Source organism: Mustela lutreola, chromosome 16 (assembly GCF_030435805.1).
Source record: "Mustela lutreola isolate mMusLut2 chromosome 16, mMusLut2.pri, whole genome shotgun sequence".
NCBI lineage: Eukaryota > Metazoa > Chordata > Mammalia > Carnivora > Mustelidae > Mustela > Mustela lutreola.
In genome coordinates this window covers 2973154-2997559 of record NC_081305.1, presented here as the reverse complement: position 1 = coordinate 2997559, position 24406 = coordinate 2973154, and the positions used below count along the sequence as shown (strand labels likewise).

Below are 24406 nucleotides of genomic sequence, written 5' to 3'. Positions count from 1 at the left end.
GCCGACTGGTGGCTTTCTTAGACATTTCATGAGTCACTGCCGCAAGCAGGAACTTGATCAGCAAACCCTTTTCTGCTTGTGGATTCAGGGCCAAATGTGGAGACTTGCGGGAGTCGCCTCTCCCCAGAACTCAGCAGCCTGTGTGGCTCGTTGGCAAACTCTGCCTGCCCAGCTGCTCTCACAGGGACGGGGGTGGTGGGCCGGGAGGCTTGGGGGCTCTGGTCTGCGGAGGTCGGGGCCAGGGACGAGATGCCGTAGGAATGGTGGGAAGTTTGGAAAATACCACTGGGGCCTGACAGGTGACCTGAGCCCCGGGACGTGGGGCCTCCTCTGGACAAGTAGCTTCTGGGACCCCAGGGCAGCCCATGGGACTGGACTCATGAGACATTGGGTCCGACAAGCGGCCTTCACTCCGTATTCTGGAAACAGTGAGGCAAGTGAAGACATGTCACCTGTCCCTTGCAGAGCGACTTGCCCCTTGGTACACTAACCTTTGCAAAATCCGTCTGGGGTGGGAAATCCTGGTTTTCCTTTGTAACGACCGGATGGCAGCAGAGGCCGAGGCCCCGGGTGAGTGTCCCCAGGATCTGCTGGGCCCGGGGTCGTAGGGGAGTCCTCGCGCCCGGGGACAACTACTTTCCACACAGCAGCCGTGGTGGGAACCAGGAAGAAGTGATCCGTGTGTGATTCAGATTCTGTACAAGAGAAAGTTTAGCAACTCAGTTACTTAGAAATAGTCAGAAATTCTAAGAAATGGTCTATAGCTAACGGCTGTAATGTTTGCAGCCCAGTGGGCTGAGGCAGGAGGAGGGCTGGCTTCTCCGTGGAAAGCACGGCTGTCCTGCTGACAGGAGGGGAAGCGGTCAGCGCGGTGACCCCTGCTCAGCATCTCAAACGTCCTCATGGACACGGGCGCATTCAAGTTCTCGCTCATGTAAGACACATTGGATCCAGCATTTTCCAAACTTTCCTTGCAAGTTGTCCGTGGCTGCGTGGTGCCTCGCCCAGCTCACCCAGCTCGCCCAGCTCGCCCAGCTGCAGGCGGCCGGAGGGCAGGGTGGGCATTTCTGTCTGCTTGGGCGCTGTTCCACCCCGACAGAGGCTGCCGGAACGCGGTGACCGCCCCTCCCAGTACTGTCCACCGGACCTTTCACTCTGCTCGTGGACTTGGTGGGCCGGACTTCAGACAGGACGCGGCGGTGTTGGCTTTCCCGTTCCACAGTCTGCCGTGTCCACCGGGAAGACTCACACGGCGGAGGGTGACCTCAGTGCCCCGGGGGGTGGGATCGCCCGGAGGCCTTTAGATCCACATATCTGGGGCCTCGGCGTAGCTGGGGCCACATGCGACGTCCCAGGCTGAGGGGGTCCCCACCTCTCGATGACAGGCGTGTCAAGGAGCTGGCAGCCATGCTGGGGGGCAGGGCAGAAGCACGTTCTTGGCTACCAACCTGCCTGTACTTTGTAGAAACCGAGCTCTGCCCCCTCCCCAGAAGCTCTGGCTCCTTGAGCCTGACGGGTGGACCTTCCCCTTGTCCCCCGTGGGAGCCTGACATGGACACTCACCTTCTTCAGACCGTGGCCCTTCCTTTGGGGATGCTCATCCCCAGAAAGGGCCTGACGCTGGGGGTTACCATGTGAGCCTGTCCCCACCCGACGGGAGGATGGGGGTGCAGGGAGCTTGTCGGTGAGGGCGAGAGCCTGACGTGGCGTGTCCCCCGGCCCCTCACTTCCTTCTGCTCCTTACCGCTCAGAGCGAGGCTGGGCCACCATCCTCGATGTCACCCCGACGTGAGGGCTCTGCCCAAACAGAGAAGGGAACAGGCCGTCGGGAATGGTTTCTGTGGGGCCGGGCATGGCCAGGCACAGGAGCCCTCAAGGCCGGCCCCAGGGAAGGGAGCCAAACCCGAGTGCGCCTACCGCGGCCTTGCCCGCTAACCGGTGCTCCCAGGGGCCGCGGGGGCCTGGTACTTTCTTCCCGGGTCTTTTGCGCAGGAAGATGGGGCTCCGGCAGCCCGAGAGGCCCTCAGTGCCCCCGCAAGGGCCGGCTGCCGGGGGGTCGGCGGCATGACCGCAGCAGGAAGGATGAGGGGTCGTGCTGGGGGCACTGGGAGCTCCACGGAGCACGGTCACCTCTCAGGAGGGCGCATGTGCCGGACCGCCCAGGCTCAGCTTCCGGCTCGGGGCTCCTAGCTGTGCTTCCGAGAGAAAATCACCTAAACTCTGTCGCTCAGTCTCCTCTGTATGAGGTAAGGACATCACGCCCTGTGAGGGTGGGGGGCTTACCAGACCCTGGCCGCGTGAGTCCCAACAGCGGCATGTTGTACCCATCACTCACGCAGTTCAGTTACCTTAGTATTAAGTTTGCTAAGCCTTAGACTGACTAGGTCTAAGAAATAACCTATATCGTTTACATCGACGATAATTATACGCAGTTATTTGCTGATTACTAAGCGATGTGATAAATCGTTTATATGTTTATCTGATTCTGTATTTCTCATTAGAATTAACTTTATAGAGTAGTTATTCAGTGATTCTATAGTGGCTAAAACTATGCCACAATTACACAAACAAGGCAACAACTGTAACGCAGCTGTTGCCTCTGCTGCCAGTTCTGACTCACGATCTGCTCTTGGGTGCAGGCGAGGACTGGCCGGAACGAGGGTCCGGCGCGCGGGGCGGGGGGGGGGCGCGGTCGGTGCCTGCAGAGCGGGAGGCCAAGGGGTGAACTTCGCGGGGTGCGCGCGAGCGTGGGAGGGCTCCCGCGGTGGGTCTTCCAAGCTGCCTGGCACACAGTAGGGGCTCAGGACACATTCACTCCCTTTCCTTCGCCTCCTTGCTGTCCGGGACGAGGGACAGGGCAGCAGAGGTTCCCGCGGGGTGAGGGGGCGGCACTGGCGCTCCTGGAACGGCCTTCCCAGACGTCCCCCCCCACCCTGGCCGTCCCGGGCCAGCGCTCTACTTGGAAGCTCAGGTTCACCTGCCCTCCCTTCCTGGATGCCATGTTTCTTGCTGGAGGGGGACTCAGTTGATGTGTACAGAGGCGGGGGGAGGGGTGGTGCCCAGGAATGGACAGCAAGTGCCAGCCCTGGGCGCCGGGAGTTCGAGCAGCGTGTGGTGCAGGCCCGGGGACCGGAAGGCTTTTCACGAGTGCCGGGACGGGCTAGACGTGCAGACGGACGTCAGGGTTCTCCGCCGTGAACAGAGGGGATCTGAGCTGACCTGAAATTGCTGGGTTTCCTCGTTGGGGAGTGAGGGGGGACAATCCTGGGACGGCCCCGGCTCCAGGCTTGTGTCACACACGCATCCACCCCCCGGTCCGTGCACGGGACCCAAGGGACCTGGAGAGACTAAAGAATGTGGAAAATAAACATGGTTCTGAGAAGGGCAAGACGGAGGGACTCTGCTGTTTCCTTGGGGAGCTTCTGCGGGGCAAGAACCAGGGTGCGCTAGGCAGCCCCAGAAGCCAGCCTCCGTCCAGCAATTTCCTTCCTGGAGCACCTGCGGGCGGCTTCCTTCTGACCTCGCTGCTCCCCCGTCCCAAACAAGCATTGAGCAATCGGGGCCAGTTAGAAATCCTGAGCCCAGAACACAGGGTCTGTTGCTCTGCCGCCCTGCATGCTGGCTCGGGGTCCCGCCGGGGCCGGAGGCCAGGCTTGCAGGAAGCAGATGGCCTGGTCTACTGTACATTTCGGAATATTTCAACTGCAAGGCTGGCTGGGCTGTTGCATCACTGGGTCAGACAAGGCCACGGGGCGGAGGCCAGGAGCCTGGGACTGGGTGGTGGGTCAGGCCGGGGGAGGACGGGAAAGGAGAGGCGGAGGGAGGGGTGGAGGTGGGAAAAGCACCTGGTTCCCAGCCAGGTGCACCTGCACAGGGCAGCTACCCCCGCCGAGGGTTCGATTCCTACCAGGGGTGCTGATCAGCTGGGAGACGCCAGGCAAAGGACTTCCCTCCTCAGAACGTCAGGATCCTTGGTTCTGTGCGGTCTGTCGCTCCTCCTTCACATGGCTGCTGTGGGTACCAGCCCTGCCCTGGGGGATCGCAGTGAGGCTGGCCTGAGGTCATCCACGCACATGGGTTAGGCTCGGCCTGGCACCCCAGGTGGCGGCTGGGGCCGGCCTCTCCCTGTGGGCAGGTGGTGCGGGCAGTTTGGTGGACTGCTCGGGGCAGCGTGTGTGGAATCGGACGGGGGAGCCCAGGGAGTCCCAAAACGGTCTCTCCCCCAGTGCCCACCTGCCGGCTTCCCGGGAAGTGGACCTCCAGGGAGTGCTAGCAGGGCCCCTACCCTCTGGCTTCTGGCCTTATCAGCCAGTGGGAGCCCTAGCAGGAGTCGGAGGGAGGGAAGAGAGAGGCCTGGTGTGTCACCCCATTCCTCTGCCTGCATCTCCCTGAGTCAGCCGGGTCGCTCCCGAGGCCATGCACGTGACTGTCCTTGGGCGCTAGGAACCATCCCCTCTTCCTGGTCCTCTGGGGGTCTCCTCCTTGGGTGGTGACAGCTCTGTCCCACCAGTCCTGGCCCCTGCTCTCTTCCCTGAGACCAGGTGTCAGCTGATCTGGCAAACCCGGCCCGCTGCCTGTCCGTGTCAGGCTTCATTGGAACCCGGAGATGCGCCCTTGTGAACACTGGCTCTGTGGCTGCTCGGGTCCCATGGCGACCAAGGCGACCGGTTCCAACAGAGACCGCATGGCCCCCAGAGCAGAAAACATCACTGTCTGGTCCTCGATCTCAGCTTTGCAGAGCTCGCCTTTGACCCGGCTACACCGGAGAGAGGGACCCTCGGCCGGTCTCCCCAGGGTGCTGCTCGCTTGATCACTAGCATCCTCTTTGTGCAAAGGAATCCACCTTTCCGAGTTTCCGTGTCCCTGGGCGGAGAGGGTCCTGACGGCTGCGCGTGTCCCCGACACGCCTCTCTTCTCCAAGCCACCCCACGCACTGGCGGGGGAGCAGGAAGGGAACTGTGGCTACGCCCCCTCTAAGTGAGAGCTGGGGCCACTTGGTCCTCCCAGGGCTGCGGGAGTCGGGGTCTGAGAAGCCTCTCACATTAGGGTATGCATGCGCGGCCCTGCCGTCCTCACTGGTCAGGGGCTCGGCCCCGGGACGCGCAGGTATTCCTGGCTGTCCCGACAGCAGAGGTGGGGGCTGCTGGCGTCCGGGGGCTAGAGGCTAGGGGCAGGTGCTGCTCCCACCCTCCAATGCACGGGACAGCCTTCCTGCCAACAGCTAGACTCCTCCATCCCCAAATGTCAGCCGTGCCAAGGGCAGCCCTGGGGGAGACCCTCATCTTCAGAAAGGAGGGACAGCGTCTGCTTTGTTCTATTCGCTCTCCAGCACGTGGCCCCCGTGCAAAGTTCCCAGCGTGCAAGCAAGTGTTCGCTGCTGGGGGGGCCTGGGGTGAAATGTGCTTCCCGGGTTGGAGGCAGCCTGGGATCCCCGTGCCAGCCCAGGACACAGGCCCTGGGGGCTCGAGCACAGAAATGGGGCACGCGGTGGCGGGGAGGCTGGCCGGGCCCTGACAGACAGGGCGGACGGAAGCTGGTCGGGAGGCGTCTCAGGCTGGAGCCTGGGCTTGCTGGAGGCAGCAGGCGGGGGCCCCTCTGGAGGTCTGGGGGGGGCCACACCAGGGTCCCCCTGCACGGGGACGGCGACGGATTGCAACAGCTGTGTGGCCCGGTGAACGCCGCCGCCAGGACACGGTTTACTCAAGAGCCCATTGCTGGGAAGTTTCGAGGAGAAGGTGTGGGACCCACGCCATCCTGAAACTCAAGGTGATTCCCTAAAGTGTGCCTTTCGCTTCCTGAGTGGGAGGCTGGCTGGGATCACTTCCCTCCGTCTCAGACCTGCAGACCCGTCGGCGCCGGAGCTCAGGCCCTGCCCCCTCCGCCACGTCGGTGGCCATGTGACTCAGTTTCCTCCTGGGGCAGACGGGTGGGAAGCCAGAGAGAGAAGGTGCTTGGGGCAGGCACCAGGTACACGGCACCACGAGCCTGGGGTACCTGCGCTGGCCGTCGCCTCTGACCTCGGCGGCACCCACCACCACCCTGCCCTGCCCCACGGACGGGGGACGCGGGTGGCCGCAGGGGGTGCTGTCCGGGCGCCGCGGGCGACCTCCTCCCCCTGTTCTCTGTACCTTTACTACCCCTCCGCCCCGCACACACGCCTGGGAGTCACACGCTCGAGTTCCACGCCGAGGCTTCTTGTGTGTGTGACCGCACAGTCCCGTCGCAGGCCCGGCGCGCGTGTGTCCCTGGGGCTCGCCTTCTGGGCAGCGAGCACACCACGACTCCCGCCTCCTCCCGCGGTCAGGCTCTCGGTGCGGCTGCGGGCTCTGGCCGTCGCGGACGGCACCGTGTGTGTGCCATGATTTGCGCACCCGCATGTCTGAGCTGGGGTCTCCGTGTCCCCGGGCACATGTCACACAGCCTCCCGCATTTCTGCGCGAGCCTGTGCTTCTGTCCTCCACTGACCCACTCTCGGGGCCGCACGGGACGCGGGCACAGGGCAGGAGGGCTGTGCTCTGGGAGGTGACGACACTGAGGGTCAGGACGGCAAGGGTGGGAGAGGCGGCCAGGACCCCGTGGCAGCGGGGACTCTGTCCCCATTCAGTGGCTCGGACGGCGTCTCCGTGAGACCTGGGCCTCCGGGCTGCTCTGGTCGTCATCCCGCTGGCGGCCACGAGCGGAGCTGCCCCGGCCTGTGCAGGTGTTGGCGTGGACCTTTGTTCTCGGCTCCTGTGGGGGCCACGTGGGATCCAGGGCCGCGGGCTACGCTGATGTGTGAGAAGGCGGTCAACAGCCTTCCACAGTGGCTGGACATTCCGTGTCCCCAGCAGCCACGAATGAGAGCCCTCGGGGCTGAGCAGCTTGATTTTCAAGACTTGGGTCTGTTCTGACTCGGCAGGGGGAGTGTGGTTTCTGTCTCAGACGCGAGAGCAGCCGTGCGTCAAGGTGGCCCAGGGCTGGGGCCGTGGCAGGTCTCGGGGTCAAGGACCCGGCTCTGCTCTCGAATGAACGTAGACAGGCCAGTTGGCATTGCCTGCCCCGAGCCTGACTTAGGGCCCTGTGGACAGGCGGGGACCTGGCCTTCCTTGAGGGGGCGCAGGCAGGCAGTGGGGGTCAGCACGGTCGTGGGGAAGGCAGGCCGCCGTGAACATCAGGCACCACTGTAGTCAATAGTGAGGTTAGTAGAAGCCTCGTCTCCCTCAGCGGGATCTTTGAAGGTTCCAGAGGGAAGGAAGGTGAGGCAGACGGGGCACGCCCCCTCCACGTCCGTATGTGAGAGCTCAGGGCGAACTTGGGGGGATGCGCCCTTCGTGGCAGAAGTGCTTTGTGGGTAAGGCTGAGTTAAGGACCTGGAGATGGGCAGGGGTTCCTGGAGGGGCCAGTGGGCCTGGTGTCCCCACAGCGTTCTGGAAGTGGGGGGCAGTCAGTCAGAGAGACGGGACTGTGCCACTCTGCTGGCTTCGAAGATGGGAAGGAGCCACGGACCAAGGACTGTGGGGCCTGTAGAAGCTGGAGAAGGGGAGAGAACATTGTTCCTGGGGCCTCCAGAAGGAACCAGTCCTGCCGACACCTTGCTTGAGCCCGTGAGACCCACAGCGGACGTCGGACCGCCGGAACCTATGTCTGTGGTCAGAGCACGTAAGAGGACGAAGGTGTGTTTTCAGCCGCTAGGGATGTGGTCTGTGCCCCAGCCAGAGACAGACACAGGCCTGCGTGAGCAGACGGGAAGCCCGGGCCCAGCGTGGCCTTGCGGCCCAGCGTCCACGGCAGAGACCGGCTGCCCCACGTGCCCTTAGCCCTGTGCTTCTCAGACCTGCCTTCTCTTCTGCCCTTTCCCGTGGGTCCAGCGCCCTGACGGGGTCACACGGGAGCTGGGCTGCCCCCGTGCTTTGGGGACTTGGGGTAAAAACCCCAAGGTTGAAAATAGCTCTGTACCCCCGTGTGGTTAGATTTCTGCTTCTCGGCCTGCTGTGAGGGCGACGGCTCACAAAAGCCACTTCCTCCTGGCTCGCCGCTGCCAGCCTGTCCTCACGGGCACTCCGTCCTCTGCCATTCCCTCCGTGGCAGGTCCTGCGTGGCCAGCGTAGGGGGCCCACCTTCCAGCTGTCCTCGGGGACGACCGCCACACGCTCCCGGACCCCCGGCCACGGCGGCTGCTGGTTCTGGTGCCGGCTCTTGTGTGTGGCTGCTACGGTCTTCCTCGTTTTGAGGTTAAAGTCAGTCCTTCCTTTCTCTGGTGTGAAATTCAACCATGATGCAGTCGCAGCAAAGACTGTATTTCCACCCCAAACCGCGGTGAACGCAGGGCCCTCGAGACAGGTTTGCCTTAGCTTCCTCCGGGTTCCTGGGCTCGGCGGAAAGGAAATTCTTAGTTGGAAAATCTGAACAACACTGGAGGCCCGTCGTGGAGTGTGTGTGTGGGAGGGAAGGATTATTTCTAAACGAGGCTCACGATTTGTTTCATTTCAGACAGGAGCACTTCGAACAGGTCAAGGAGGCTTTAAGAAGCCTGTGTTCACTGTGGAGACTCGACTGACCGTTGCTGGCTGGGCGCCCGAAACTGCTCCCCGGCACGGATGTCACAGGCGTCCCAGGGTGTAGCATGAAGGAGCCACCAAAGGAATGGCTGCACGAATGGGTCTGCAATCTGGAAGCATCCGGAATGTTCTAGAATTTGCCCTCGCACTGTCCCCCTCGTGCGGAGGCTGTGTTCGCACCCTGAACCAGTCAGCGGAGGGTGTCCTCTCGCGGCCGGGACACCTGCTGAACGGGCAGCATGACCGAGGGCCTGAGCGAGCTTCCCAAGTCTGGGGGAAACGGACGGCAGAATTTCGGCTCGCGGGCTGTGCCAGTGCCAGCGGAGGCTCCGCGGGGCACGTGGCGCGTAGGGGAGGAGCTGTGTGTCCTTTGGACGACAGGGTGTCAGCGGCTTAGGAAGGGGCTCGCATGTGTTGAGGACGGCCCCTCCCCCTGCCCCTCCCAAGCAGCAAACATTACTGCCATCGCTCGGGTGAAGAGACCGAGACTCGGTGATGTCGGCACATCGCCCAAGTCTGGGGGACAGACCGGAACTGGCCTGGCAGCTGGCCAGGGTCAGGGGCAGTGCTGCTGGGCTTCCGGGAGAAGTCTCCTCACTCCTTCCTCGGCTTGAGGCTGGGGCCGGGGGTGACGGAACCGTGCCTCCCTCTTGCTGCCCGTGGGTGACGCGGAGGGCAGGTGTCGGGGAGGGCCAGGCTGGTTTCTAGGGAGTTTGCTCCTTGCGGCCCAAGCACCCCGACGCACAGACCCGACTGGTCCCCTCTCCGCTCCTCCCCACCCCCGCTGGAGAAGCCCTAGGACTCTGCACCCTCGTGTCCCTGCCACTTATGGGAATGGTCCCTCCGGGCTTCACCCTGCTCTCCGGCATAGCCCGGATCCCGGTGTGGCTGCGGGGGAGGGGTGTACCCCGTGCAAAGACAGGCGCTGTCGGCTGTCCCCACAGGGAGCACCGCCCCGCCTGCCCAGGGTGGCCCCTCTGCTGCTCCCGGGAGACAGGCATCCCTCCGCTGGCTTCTCTCATTCTGCCTCGCCAGGTCTGGGCACTTTCCACGCAGATCAGCTACAGTCGGTGGTAATGATGCCAGGCCTGGCCAACCCCCCGATCCCCGGGAGAGGGTGGCCCGGCGGGCGGGCCTCTGAGGAGGATGGTGCGGCCCCGACGGCCCCGGACCCTTGGCGTGTCCTCACGGGACACACAGGAAGGACAGCCCCGCTCACGGGGCTCAGGCCGCAGGGGGACTGTGAGCAGAAGGCACCCGGCGCTCGCGCTAAGCCAGAGAGGACTTGCCGACGGGACGGCCGGGCCGGGAGGAGGCAGGGGCCGGAGGCCAGGAAGCCCCTCGCTTCTCGTGGCTCGTTTGCTGGTTTCGAGGCCGGCCCCGCCGCAAGGGGGCCTGGAAAGCAAACTCCAGCATCTTCCAGCCCCCGCTCTGGACGGGAGCGTCCCTCAGCAGCACCGGGGCTCGGAAGGCGGGTGCCCAAACCGGGGACGCGCACTCTCCAACGACGCCAGCGGAGTCCCATCCACACCGACCGGGTGAGAGAGAGAGAACCGGCCTCTCCCTCCAGGACAGCTTTGCTCAGCGGCGTTGATGGGAAGTGTGGGGTCAGTGGGGACACAGACCGGGGGATGTGGGGTGTCCTCTGGGCGCCCCGCTTCTGAACCCTGGACTTTGTGACTCAGGCCCTGCCGATGAAAAGCCTCTGATGACCGCGAATCCACTGGTCAAGGGAGTGACGGCTGCGGTATGCCCCTCCCCCACTGCGTGCCCAGAAACGTCTAGAGCGCTCCTGCCGTCCCCGGTCCCATCGCGGTGGAGCCGAACAAGGGCCTGGCCTTCCTGCCCCGTCTCCAGCGGCAGCCACAGCGCTGTTACCGCAAGCGGAGCGGCTCAGGGCGACGTGACGCGGCGGATTCTCCTACTGTCTGGGGGCGGAGGTCGGTATCGGGGCTCCTGGGGCTCGAGTCAGGACACTGTCTACTCTGAGGTCCCCTGGTCAGTCACCTTAATTCCCTCCGCAGCCTTGTTTGCTCTTTGCCGCAGGAGCTGGCGCACCACGGGCCCTGGGGAGGGGCCGGCGGCCTTATCCTGCCTCCCTGCCCCCACCCCCGGCCCCGGACCAGGCAAAACTCCCCCAGGTTCCAAGAAACACGCCTTCACCTGCCTTCCTCCCCTCGCTCCTGCCCGCACTCGACGCTTTCTCTGGCGGGTAACTGGTGAGTTATTTAACAATCCCACAGGAGCTCACTGACCGGCCACGCGCCACGCCTGGGTCTACACCCGCGCATCCAACAGGCCCCCGTCTCGTGCAGCTCTTGGGCTCACGGACGACCGTTCGCATCTCTGGGGCATTTCCAGTCGGCTGCACGGCCACCTGGGACATCACTGTCACCGCCATCGCTCTCACGCGGCCTCCTAACCACCGGCGCAGCTGTTGGAACGCAGGGTTGTCGCACTTAGCCGGACTGGCCTTGGTGCCCGCTGTGGAATGTATCGTAAGACCAAAGCAGGACGTGCCACACGGGTCAGACGTGGCAGCCGCTCGTGAGGCCCCCCTCCCCCGCTCTCTGCCAACTCAGAGCCTAGAACCTAGACACCACAACGCCAAGGACGCATTCCGCACGCTGGCATCGGGCTCCCGAACCTCGTGGCCTCCCACGGCTGACACGGACCTCGGAGCATATCCAGCCCCACCTCCGTCCCCAGGGCCGGGCTCCGGACCGCAGTGCCCTGAGCGCTGGTCACTCACAGTCTCCGTGGGTCCTTCCTACATCAGGACGGCCCAAGCGCGGAGCAGGGCCGCGCGTCCCCCGCCAAAGATCAATCCCGTGCCCCGCTCAGGCTCTCAAGATGGGGCCTGGGCATCCGAATAAAACAAACAACTTTATTTTTAAGGGCCATCCTAGACTGATGGAGAAATTACAGAGATAGGGTGGGGGCTCCCCTTCACCCCACACCTACTCTCCCTTTGACTAGCTCCTGCCCTCAGTGTGGGGCTCTGGCATAAACACGGACCGGCATTGATTCGTTGCCATTAGCTAAGTCCGTGCCTTCTCCGGTTTCATGGCTTTCTCCTGACGTCCTTCTCTGGTCCAGGACCCCACGCTGGCTTCGTCACCCAGGCTCCTGTGGGCTGTGGTGGTTCCTCAGACTTGCCTCGACGGCTCTGGGGAGCGCTGGCCAGGCGTTCCGTAGACTGCCCCGTGGTTTGGGATTGTCGCAGTGAGACCGGAGTTACGGGCTGTGGCAGGAGGACCCCAGATCCAAGGGGGCCTTTCCACCTGTCCTATCAGCTGTCTCCTCGCTGTGGCTGCTGCTCCGGGGCGCCTGGCTGAGGGAGCATCCGACAGGCTACCCCACCGGGAACCCCTTTCCACACTCTGGCAGAAACGGGCCCCGCTGCACGAGGGGTCTTTCTCGAGGTAGCTGGGAAGAGCTGGGGAAGCAGCCCCTATCACCAGGTCTGCCTGGGGACGTGACAAGACGTCTTCTGTTTAGCAGTTATTCAAGGTCCTCATTGGAAAGTTGATCTCTGTGATCTTCTCAAAAGCCAAGGAGCATGGCCTCTGCCCCATCAGCCTGTCCCCATGGCTCCTGATTGCTCTCAGGAAAAGGACCGGCACCCTTCGTGTGCTCTGCAGAATCCCAAGTGTGCGGGTCCAGCACCCCCTTGAGCCCTGTCTCTGTGCTGCTCTTGCCAACCAAGCTCCAGTGATTTCCTCCAGCAAGCCCCATCCTTCTGCCCCAGGGCCTTTGCACACACCATTTCCTCTGCCTGGAACCTGCTCCTCTTTCTTCCTGGACTGGCTAACTCCTGCTTCCTTTAGGTTCCAGGTTCCAGGCCACCTCCTTGGGAAAACCTTCGCTGGCCAGCCTCCAAATGAGGACGGTTGCCACAACACACACCTGCATTTTTGTGTGTGCGAGTTTCTGTTTGATCAGCATGTCTCCCCCACCAGACACTACGTTCAAAGAGGATAGGACTAGCTCTGTGTTCGCTGCTGCGTCCGCCGAGCCTGTATCATGAAGCACGCACCCTCGGCTCCACACTCGTCTGCAGGAGGAAAGGGGCAAACACTGGAGCCATGGTCTTTGCTGTCTCAGCAGCGGAAGGACAGGTTTCACCGGCGGAGCTCCCACAGCTGACTTTTCCTTCTCCTCTCCCCTCCGAGGGCAGGCCAGAGAGGAGGTGAAATTGTTGAGTCAGTAACTTGGGATTTCCCATTTTATGTCTGCCCCAGACTTACCAGTCTGGGTTTTATCAAACCACAGTGTGTGAGCCTTGAAGGGCCCGATGCTGTTGCGGCAGTACCACGCAGCAGCATGGTGTCCCGTGGACCACGTGGCCCCTTCACTCCCCCTGTGGCCTGGCCCACAGCCAGTGTCCCCCCCGATCCAGGGCTGTCAAGCCGGCTGATCCAGGGCTTGGTGGTGCAGAACACGAACTGCTTCATTTTGACGGTAACTGTGGGTTGGGAGCTCAGGCCAGGCTCAGTGGCTGGTTCCTTCCTCGGGGACCAGCTGGCCCAGGAGCTGCTCCGGAGGGCGCTTCTCAGACGGGGATGCGGGAGAGCGGAGTCTGGGGGCCCACTGTCCTGCTGTGGCCCCAGGACCTCTTCACGTGGCCTCTCCAGGATGGCAGAGGGACTTCCTGCTTGGTGGCTCAGGCACGTTCAGGGTAGGTGTCCGGGGGACAGTAAGAGGAAGCTGCCCGCTGAGGCCTGGACAGGGCCACAGGGTCCCCTCTGCCTTTCCTACTGCAGGCGACAGGCACAAGGCCCTCCGGACTGAAGCAGATGAGTCGGGCCCCGACCCGCGGGGGAGGAAGGTCACTGTAATCTGCCACCACTGGCCATTCCTGGCTTGAATACTTGAAGCAGCGGGGAACTCACTCCTTTCCACAGAGTTGGTGGTGCACGGTGGGGGTTTCTGGAGTGAAGTTTGTTCTCTGCTCAGAGGATTCTTGCCTCCTTGCTGTCCCACACATCTGTCTGGGCTCCTCCCGAGCCCCACAGAAGCTCCTGTCCCCCCGGCCAGCCGTCGGAGCCTCGCCGAGAACCACACTCTCTTCTCACACGGGGCCCTGCGCGCGCAGACGGCACGTACTCGCTCGGCTCCGAGGCACAGGAACTCCCTGCAGGAGCACCTCCGTGCCTTGGGGGCGGTGGGGGCTGGGGGTCATCTCCAGGTGTGGGCCTGTGTGAGTCCCAGGTCTGAAGACACTAGTGTCTGGCTAGGTTTCCACTCAGGCTGGTTCCGCTGGTGCGTCCGTAGGTGATGGAGGTTTTTTTAAAGATTTTATTTATTTGACACAGAGAGAGAGATCTCAAGTAGGCAGAGAGGCAGGCAGAGGAGGAAGCAGGCTCCTCATGACCTGAGCTAAAGGCAGAGGCTTAACCCACTGAGCCACTCAGGAGCCCCCGTGATGGAGTTTTATCACGACTATTCATTCGCTCACTCTTTCCTCGACACCTAGCTACCCGCCACCTGTCCGCCACGCGCCCGTCTTCCAGCCTCTCATCCGCCTGCTCTCCGTCCTCCACCTGTCACTCGTCCGTCTGTCCGTCCACCAGCCACTCACCTGCCCCCCTCACCCCACGCACCAGCCTCCGCCCCTCCTCCAGGGGTCACCGCTCCCTCCACTTATCATCTCCCCCGCCTCCCACCCACCCACCCCCTCCATCAAGGTGGTGCTGGGCTCAGGCCACAGGCTCGAGGACTCGGCCCTGCCCCCCTGGAGCTCAGAGAGACTCGGCGACTGCTCACAGTTCAAGGCCCTCGCTGGCAGAGCCTCTGGGACTTGGCTAGCTCTCTCCTGAGTCTCTCTGCCCGCCCTGGCCTAGGTACAGATGATGGTTCAAGGTGGGACCAGCACATTTGCATTTTTTGCCTTTTTGGTCTCCGTTTTGCAGAGGAAACTTTTCTGGAAGTCTTAAAAAAACTGAAGAAAAAACACGCGCACAGGAAACTGTGTCTTGTGTTCTTTGTAGCGAGTCTTGTGCTAATTTTGAACCAGTTTTATTTTTCTTTATTTTTAAACCTTGAGTCTAAAGTGTGAAAAGAGAAGCTTCCTCTAGCGAAGCAGTGACTTCTGGAGCTGCAGTGGGCGGGGCGGGGGGCACCAGAGCCCCCGAGGGAAAGTCTCACAGGGAGTCTGGGGCCGGGGCTGGCAGTGACCTGGCTGTGACTGTCCCGAGGTCAGCCCAGCCTGTTGCCGGGGTCACGGTCGGGGGGCGGCTGCGGGGCACGTGCTGCGAGCCTGGCTCTGACCTCATGAGCTCTGTGGCTCATCTTCCTTGTCTCTAACCCGGGGGTGGTCCAGCGGGCACCCCAGCTCCGGGTTACCGTGGGGTGACAGGTGTGAACACACACACACACACACACACACGTGCTGATCCCAGGGGCACGGCAGCGGAGAGGTGGCGGGGGGCTGGAGAGAGCCGCCAGGCAAGGAGACACAGGGCATCGCAGGGTAAGGGGACGGGGGCCGCAGTGGCTGCTCGGCGGGGGCTGGGGAAAGTGCCCCAGTTTAGGAGAAACTCCTTTGTTGGTGCTCAAACCTGGTGGGTCGTGCTGCTGGGTCACCAGGCGGGAAAGAGTGACGTCATTGGCCACCTGTTAAGGCGATGCTTGGCCAGGACCTCCTCTGCCGCCATGTGAAAGCGGCCACCACGTGACCTGAGGCACCCTGGCCACCTGGCTCCCTCCCAGCCAGCAACCGCTCTGGCCTGGATGCCGCGGGGGGGCAGACTTCTCCCGGCGACACTGACCACGCTCCTGATCTGCTGCCTCCCCGGCAGCGGAGTCGTCGCGCAGCCGCACAAATCCAGTGCCGCGACTCCCCGCGCAAGGCCCTGTCGGAACTTGGAGACGCGCCGTCTGACGTGGCGGCCAGAGATTCCGTCATTAAGTCAGGACAGCCTCTCGGCTGGTGTCTGGGGTCCCTGCTCTGCCCCATCACCCACAGAAGAGCCAGAGAGAATGTTCTAGAACCTGACTTCTATGGGGTCGGTCCCCATCTCCCACCCTCTGCTGCTCACACACCTGTCTGGCCTCCCTCCCACGTTCCTCGCTCGGCCTCACGGTCCCGCCCCCACCTCTGCTTGGGGCCTCCGTCCCCCTCCGTCCCCCTCCTTCCTCCTCCCCCGAGGCCCCAGGCTGACAGAGCGCTTTGCCCTAGAGGGTGAGAGCGTGTGGCAGAGGTCACGGCCGGGAACTGGGCTACCCAGCATGGGGGCCCCAGCTCAGCGGCCCCAGCACCCCGGGGCTCCCAGAGCTTCAGCTCCAGGCCCCTCTCTTGGCGGGGGGTCCATGCTGGCTCTTCGTCCTGAAGATGGACCCTCAGTCAGCAGCGGCCCCAAGCTTGGATCCACTTGCCCGGATTACCTCGGCCTCCCCATTTCTGAAATGGGAATAATGAGACCCACCCCCGGGTCACTGCACCGATTGCATAAGGAAACGGGACACAGTGCCCAGAGCACAATGGGGGCCGGATGTCCGAGTGCTGGGAGTGCCGGGCCGTGTTGTTTATGAGCAGCAGCTCATCAAGCCATAAGCCGTAGCTACTGTTAGAATAAATAGTCCCGATTTAAGGGCAAATGCACTTAGCTCTAGCCTGGTGGGGTGGGTGGTCCCATTGCCCATCTTACAGACGGGAAAACCGAGGCTTAGGCCAAGCAATTTTGCATCGGGTAGGGGCCTGTAGCTGGAGCCGGGTCTGTGGGGTTCGGATGTGGGGTCGGTTTCGGGGACGGTGCCGTCCCCCCGTGCGGCCACCGAGAGGGGCTCTGCGGACAGAGTCCGGCCAGCGTGCCAGCAGCGGCCCTGGGGCCTCAGGACCCTCTCCCATCCTGATCTTCCCATTTCTATTTCGGCTCTTCTCATTCTGAATTTCGTTTCGGCTCACGCTCCTACCTTGACACACAGGCGGGACATGGGTGAGGTTTTGGGAACCCTGACCATCAAGGCGGTTCCACGCCAACGAGGGGCCTGGCTCGCGGGATTAGTCATGTCCCTTTCTGATAAGAAAAGTGAAAACGCGAAGTTGAGGACGGAAGGTGCGCGATCCGGGCGTCCTGCCGAAGGAACCAGGGGCGCCCGGGGAGGAATCGGTAGTGGAAGTCCCACGTTTCGCTGGCGGCGGAAGGGGAACCGGCCCAGGGGGTCTGGTTTCAGGACCTCACCTATCTCTCCCACCCCCACGCTGGGCAGCCCGGCCCCTTCAGGGCACCTGGGCCAGCGCCCGAGGCCGGGTCTTCCTGGGCTGCTGCCAGCCGGGCGTGTGGTGGGCCGCACGGTTGCGACACGGCCTGCTGAGGTTTCGAGGCGCCTCCCGTCAGAAGTCAGTCCAGGTGCTGTGGGCCACACGTGCGGCCGAGACCGAATTAGAGCCCCTGGGAACAGACACCCCCCCTGCACCCCGCAACTGACGCCTGGGCCGAGAGCGGCGCTGGGGTCTGGCCGGCTGACGCTCCGGGTCGGACAGACGCCCCGGGTCCGGGGCCGGCGGCCTGGCCGGGCTGGTGAGCAGCTGCTCTCGGTAGGCCCGGTCCACACGGTGGGCGTGATGGGCACGCGACCAGGACCCCCTCCCGGGGGGGCTGCAGGGACCGAGCACCTGGATGCCCCCCCCAGGGTGCTCATATGTGCGAAGTCCACGTTCGCCGAGTGGGGCTGGGACCAGGAGTCCTTGAATCCTGCTCCCCCAGGACGGGGGTCTGATTCAGCCACTTAAACATGTCGGGAAATCACTGTAAACATGCAGGAGACCGGGGAGAACCGTGCACAGAACGTGCTCCTGCTTCTTCCCGCGCCCGCGGACGCCTGCTGACCGCCTTATGGTGGAGCAGCTCAGCACGCCAGGCCGAGGGGCACAACAGGGTGGCCTTCGGGCCATTGCAGTTACACACAGCTGTCGCCAGCCTGAAGATGTGCCCAAGATGTCCTCAGCCCCCAAATCCTGTGCCTCTTGGGGTCACCCCAACCTCTCATGAATACTTTGTTTTTAGGGTGAATGCTTCCAGGCATCCTTTGGACCTGGGGTTTCTAATGCCTTTGAGTCTTGGGGACGCTTGTAAGAATCACGACACTGCAGGGGCCTCACGTGTACCGAGTGCGCACCGTGGGCTGAGCCCGGCTCTAGGAGCCCCAGACGCACCAGGACTGAGAAACAGACACAGCCCGCTTTCAGGGCTGGAGACAGAGCGAGCGGGACCCGAGGAGTCTGTGACCCTCATGGTGTGGAAGGAGCTGGAAAACCAGGGACAAGCCAGTAGAGATGCTGCAGGGATCTTACCTCTCCCGGGAGTGAGGGCGGGTTTCCCGGCCAGGGGGGCATCTGCAGAGGGAGACCAGGGTGTGTGCAGCCCGTGTGTGCAGAACCTCAGCTGGTTCATTTGCAAGAAATAAGCCATGTTTTCTAAAGGATTTTCTTATGAACTTTATTTACATGAGTTTCCTGGGGGTCATGGAAGATAAGGGTTCCCTGCACTTTCAAGTTTGGGAAGCACTAGGCTGCAGTGCTGCAAGACTTCTCAGAGCCTTTAATGTGTTCCAGGATATCTAAAATGTATGGAAAAAACTAGGGTACTTTGAAACTCTGTTCAACTTCAAACAAGGGGTCTGGGGCCCCTATGTCTGTTTTGGGAGACATTGTGTCTTGTGGGAGAGCATTTACCAAGGGCAGAAACCAGGGGATGCTAATGCGTGGCCTCCTGCTTGGTGGGCCATGGACTCTGGGGGAGCCAGGGAGCCCGCCCAGGAGTTCCCTCTGCAGACTCCGGCACACGTGTGCGTGGCTACGGATCAGAGGCTGAGAAGCCGCCGTGACTAATTACGGACAGACACGCTGGCTAAAGCAGTCAGAGGGCTGAGCTCGGCACCTGATAATCATGGAGGCTCACAAGGCCGTGGCCCCCACGAGCCCTGCGCGGTCTGCTCCCAGCCCACAGGACGCGGAGGACTTCCACGTGCCCGCGCCAGGGGCAGGACGCGGGCTGGGTGTCGGGGGGTCAAGGGCAGGCGCCATCCCTCAGTAAGGGAGTGACCCTGGCCACGCTCCTCCGTTCCTGCGCCTCCCCGGCGGTGCGTGCGTCTGTTGCCTTGACACCCACCACCCCGCCAAGTATGTGAAGAGCGCGTTGGGGCCGCGGTCCTGCGCACATGGGCCGGGCGGCTGAGAACGTGCAGATGTGTCCTCTCACAGTTGCGGGGCTCGAAGTCTGGCACGGGCCTCCCGGGGCTCACGGGAGGTGGGGACGGAGCGCGTGGCTCCTGGAGGCTCTGGGGGGAGAACCCCCTTCCCGGTGTTTCCAGCTCCTGGAAATGCAGCATCGCCCAATGGTGTCTCCTCCCTCGCCCTCCGGACCCGCAGGGCAGGTGGTGTCCCCCTGACCGGCACCACCGACTCCCGCTTCTGCTTTTGGGACCCTATGGTGAAAGTGGACCAGCTGGGTGATCCACACTACCCGCTCCGTCGGGGGTCAGCTGATGAGCGAGCTGAACGCCCTCTCCCACCGCAGTCCCCCTCTGCCGTGTAAACGGACCCGCCGCAGATGCCGGGAGCTGGGGCGTGGGTGTCTCTGGGGGGGCACGGCCCACCACTCCACGGCCTGCTCATCGACTTGGTGCTCCCGTACACAGGTGGAGAGACTGAGGCTCTTACGGATGGAGCGGTTTCCCTAGGACCACACAGCGTGTGAGGGCTCCGGTGAGACCCCTTCATGTGGAGGCCAGGGGACCCCCCTCAGCGACCTGCAGCCCCCACAGGCCTGACCCAGGGCCGTGTACTTCTGCATTTTCGGTCTCCATGACCCAGGGCTCGTCCTGTTCCCGCAGCCCGAGCAGGTGCGGAAACCACAGTCCCCCCGCCCCCGCGCGCATTCCCAGCCCCCCCCGCCCCCCCGCACAGATGGGCTCCCGCCCCAAACCCGCCGCTCCCTTCCCGAGCCAGTTTCTGTTCATCTAATCAGCCCCTCGCGTGTTGAGCCGAGCCCAGCTGGGAGCATGCAGGGGGGTAACAGTAAGAAACCGGTGAGGCTCCAGGACCCACACGAGGGGCTGCCGTTTTCCATTTCGGAGGTTCACTAGTTAGAAGCCCTTGCCTCTTTGATGACCGCTGTTCTGCCCGTGGGCCCGCTGGGTGTGGGCTTGGGAGTGAAAGCTCAGGGGTCAAGGTTCACTCAGCATTTTGGGTGAGACGCGGGGTGTGGAGGGAGCGAGCTGACATCGTGGAAAGAAATCCTCAGTGAGGGGCTGTTTCCACTGGAGATGATGTGCATTCGCACCCCCCAGCTTCGAAGGAACTGGAGTCTCGGGGCTGGGAGGGTCTTTGGACACAGACCCTGGAGCTCATCCCCCTCTGTGTGGACACGGGACTCAGAGCCCCAAGGGGGACATGCACAGAGCGTGGTGCATTGAGCCCCGAACCCAGGTCTCTGTGTCACTGGCGAGGGCCGCGGACAGATGGGGGGCGCGTCACGGGAGACTCTCTCTCCCATCTCCCTTTTCCTGTCTCCTGGGGGCTCCTCCTCAGAAGCTTCTAGCAGGGCTCGGGAAGCAAGCACGTGAGAGCTCTGGGCTCCTCGGGTGCTGTCCGTCCCCTCCAGAGCCTCTGGGGGTCTCCCTGGGGAGCGGCCCTGAAGCCCATCCGCACAGCCCTTCTCCCCGCCCGGGCCTGCGGGGTCCAGCCTGAGCGCCCCGTGTCTTCGGCCCTTGTCTTGCAGCACCTGGACGCTCACACCCAAGGGGATCCCTCCCCCTGGGGATCCGAACGTGCGGCCGCGAACCCCCGCTGAAAGTTCTCTTCGAAATTTGCACCTTCTAAGGGCGGGTGTGGAAAGGGGTCCAGTTGTGGGTTTGGTCCCGGTAATGGTTTTCCCCCTGCTCTGACTTCATTTTTGTCACGAGGTTTTTACAAAAATAACAACAGGACGCAGTTTATTTTCTAGTCCCATTTGGGAGAAAAAAAGCCAAGACCCTCACCCCGTGGAGGCCCGAGTGCGGGGGCTGCTTGAGGAGTCCCAGTCTCTGTGTCTCTGCACATGGCCCTGTTCAGGCCCGGGGGTCCCTTGGCACAGGACATTGCCCCTCCCCGGGCTCCCTCAGCAAATGCCCGCCCTTCCCTTGCTGGCGAGCATCAGGTCCCACGACTCAGAAGGCGAAGCGGCTCCTGGTAACTGGGGGCTGGGGCAGGGCTTGCCTGGTCCCTCCCTGCCAAGCCTGAGCTGGCCGCCGCAGCCCAGCCCGTGACACCGCGGCTTTCTCGGGGTGCCCCAGGCACCCCTGCGGTCTTGGGCACCTCGTCTGTGCCAGGCTCCCCTGAGCTCTTCTTCTCTCTCCCCCTCATCCTGCCCCCTTTCTCCAATGATTGTCCAACCTTGGCTCATTGATGCACCGTGGCCTCTGTTCTGACACCCCCAGGGGTGTGTGTCGGCACGGGGAGGCCAGGAAGCAGCTCCCCCGACCTGGCTTGTCAGGGTGGGCGCTGGGGCGGGCAGGAGAAGCCTCACGGGCTCCTAATCCACACCGGGATGTGGGGAGGTCGGGGAGGGCTGCTTAGAAGAAGGGACATCTGAGCTGGGTGTCAAGGGTTTGGCCCAGAGCTGGGCAGGCGGAGGCTACCCTCAGTCCGGACGGCTCCGTGTCGTTCAGGAAACAGCAGGCAGCTCGGTGGGGGTGGGGGGGTGCCTGGGAAGGAGAGAGATTTGGAAGAGGAGGGAGAGGAGGAAGCAGGGGCTGGAGGCCTCTCGCCCTGCACGGAGGGCACCTGCGTCTGATTTGCCTGTGAGCCTGGGGACAACTGTAGAGTGGCTGGGGGCTGTCCGACCCCTCCTGGTCGGAGGCAGTGAGCCTGGACGCCAGGCTGGCCCGACACTGGCTACAGGCATGAGGGACGGGCGGGCTGTCCACGGGGGTCTGGAGGAAAGTCCTGGTGCTCTCTGGAGTCTCACGCGGGGGGATATTGGGCAGCAGCTGGGGAGGTATTTGGGGAATGGTTGTTCCAGCTGTCCTGGGAGGTCGTGTGCCCTCCCCCGCTTGGCCTTGTTCTAGAAACCTAGCTGTGGTCAGGGGCAGGTCTCTCTGATCCCGAGGAATGCCTGTGGCCCTTCGGGGCTAAGCGCGGCATTCCCTGCGCCAGCTGTGCCCCAGAAGGCCGTGGTGAGAAAACCCGAAACTTCGGTGTGTGGGGGGACCGGGGGGGTTGGTATCATGAGGAAGGGAAACCAACATTTCTCATTGCCTCCCCTCGCTCTGCCATTGGTTTGGTTTGAACACATTTTTCCCCTTAATTTTTTTTTTAAATCATAAAAATAAGACAGCAACCGCATTATATAAAATTTGAAAAAGGAAAAAAGAACTGCCTCCCCCCACACCACCCCTCCCCAGACCGCGCCAACAGTTCTCAGGCCTTCATCTCGGCTGGAGACCGAATTCGGAGCCGCATTAAAAAACGTTTTTTTAAAACGTTATATCATGTGCACTTTCCTCAAGGTTACAAAACGTGCACGACGGTCTTCGGAGCTGACGCGCCATCCTCTCTTCGACGGCCCCCGTGTGGGTGGCCACTGAGGTGGTTGGGAAATTTCTGGTCCCCAGGATGATGTTGCTTCTCTTCACTTACTCTTTTGGGATGACGCCCAGGAGGGGCAGGCCTGGGGCCACCCCTCCATTGCCTTCGCTCCACAGGAGCCTTGCGGGACCCCTGTCCCCCCGCAGCCATGTGGAGCATGATCTGGCCGCAGGGCCTTTGCACTGCTCCTCCTCCTCCTGGAACATTCCTCCCAGCTGTTCACGTGGCTTTTCCTTTACCTCAGCCGGGTCTGCTCAGGGGTGACCTCTCAGAGAGCTGTCCTCTCTGTCTCTGCTGTTGACAGCGGTGCCCTAGGTGGCTTCCCGCTAGACAGTGAGCGCCAGGAAGGAAGGGGCTGTCTCGTGTGTTGGTGTCTTTAGCCTCTCTTGGCTGCCCGGCACGTAGGAGCAGCTCAGGTTTGCTGACAGAACATTCGAACGCAGGGAGGGTCCCGACGTTTCCAGGCATACTGACAGGGATGCCCACGTGGTTCGCAGGGGGTGGGGCCGCATCCTAGGGCTTTTCCATGGCTGGCCCTTCAGAGGTGCTTGGGGTCCAGCGGCAATTTCAGTTGGGGGTCTTCTCTGGCTCATTCACATGCCTCCAAGCCTGCGATCTGAAGACGGTCAGGGAGCTGATGTGGCATCAAATCAACGCGAGTCAGTCACCGGTGGAGGACCTGCCTTGCTCCCAGCGGTGACATCTTGGACACCCTCTGACCACCTCCGTCCTGGAGATGGCCGGCTCCCTCTGTGGACTGAGCCAAGCAAACCGTGTGGAGACACTCAGTCCCCACGCAGATGACCCCGTTTGGAAGCCAGGGTGCAAGGAGTCCGGGCAATGCTGGCCCTGCCCAGGGCAGCCTGAGCCAAAGTCAGCTGCGGGGCCTTGACCCTGGATCTGACAGAGGTGAGCAGATCATGCATGGGCAGCCCGTGCTGCCTGAGTGAGAACAGCTTCTCTGGGGCAGGATGCCCTGCCCTGGCTGGGCTTGGTTCCTTATGCCGGGGCCTGGCTGGTGGATCCTGCCGGAATGAGCAGAGGAAAGCGTCCGCCTGTGTTCCACGGCAGACCCGAGCCCAGCAAGCTGTGTCCCTCACTTCCCTGAATGTCGGCAGCCTCCTGTGTCGACGTTCCCGGCAGACAGAAGTCTTCACTCGTGGGCACCCGCCCAGTGAGGCCCCCATGAGCCTGTCCACGAGCCCACCGATAACCTGCACGAAACCCTTGGCACACAGCAGGCTCTCCGTCTTGGTGACCGAGTTCCCCGGTAGATTCCTGACGCAGCAGTCGCTCGGGGTTCGGCCTCACGAGTCTGCGGACTCAGCCCCCGGCGCCCGGAGGGGAATGGGTGAGGGTTTGAGTTGGCTTCCAGTCAGAGTGGCCTCGGGCCCAGGGCACACACACCCTGAGATGAGTGTCCTCACCCCCACAAGGGCACAGTGTTCCGGCCTCCCAGGGCCACTGTGGTTATGGCGAAGGGGCGGGCGAGCCCGGGCTCGGCGCCTGGTGCATGGGAAGCCCCTGGGGAGAAGCCGCCGCTGGTCATCAGTGATGGGAATGTTGGGAAGGTCCGTGTCCAAGAGGAGACCGGAAGCGCCTCACAGCAGTTTAGCCTCCTGGGAAGTGGCTGGTGCGGCGCCGAGTCCATGGGGCCTGGGTCAGCCTTGGCCACTCGGGCACGGAGCGGACTGTAACCCCGCCCACAGTGACCTGTGTCTTCGAGAATCCCAGCCCCACACGCCCGTCTGTCCACAGAGGGAAGACGCCCGTCCTGGCTCGTGGTTTGGGCTGGCAAGAGACTCCGACGCGGGGTTGCCCCACGAGCGTGGATGGGTGCTCCCAGGAGTCCCTCTTGCTGAGGGCACAGGGCATCTGGGTTAATGTTCCCGCTACCCCGGGGCCGACCACCTTCTCCGTTCCCGAGCTGAGGAGACCCAGGCTCAGAGAAGGGGGTGCTCCTGCCTTGCGCTCTGTGGCTCCCTGCTCAGCCCGTCTCCGGCTGCACTGCCCGGGCTGTGGCTCTGTCCCCTGCAGGCCAAGACCACCATATGGGACTAGTCCTGGCTGCAACCGGCCTGGGGATCTATATTTCCCTGAACTCAGCTGGCGGAGTCGGGCCTCCCTTGGGCTCATCCCCAACCCTGACTGTCCCGGGGCCTCTGACACCGAGACGGGCCGCACCTGTGCGAACCACAGCTTCCCCCACCTGCTTTCACTGCTGCTAATTAAAGAAAGGACCCCAAGCCCGATGGGCGCTTAGGTCTGGAAGGACACCCAGAAATGGAACGGTGCT

General features: G+C 62.9%; 1 long non-coding RNA gene across 1 annotated transcript in view; it reads right to left on the bottom strand.

The window, feature by feature from the left end:
• Positions 1-495: 495 nt before the first annotated feature.
• The window catches only part of LOC131817800 (uncharacterized), a 167977-nt gene continuing 144066 nt past the window's right edge, over positions 496-24406 (bottom strand). Inside the window, exon 4 of the long non-coding RNA XR_009348583.1 lies at positions 496-695. This is a non-coding gene — a long non-coding RNA (uncharacterized LOC131817800). The remainder of the gene's footprint in view (positions 696-24406) is intronic.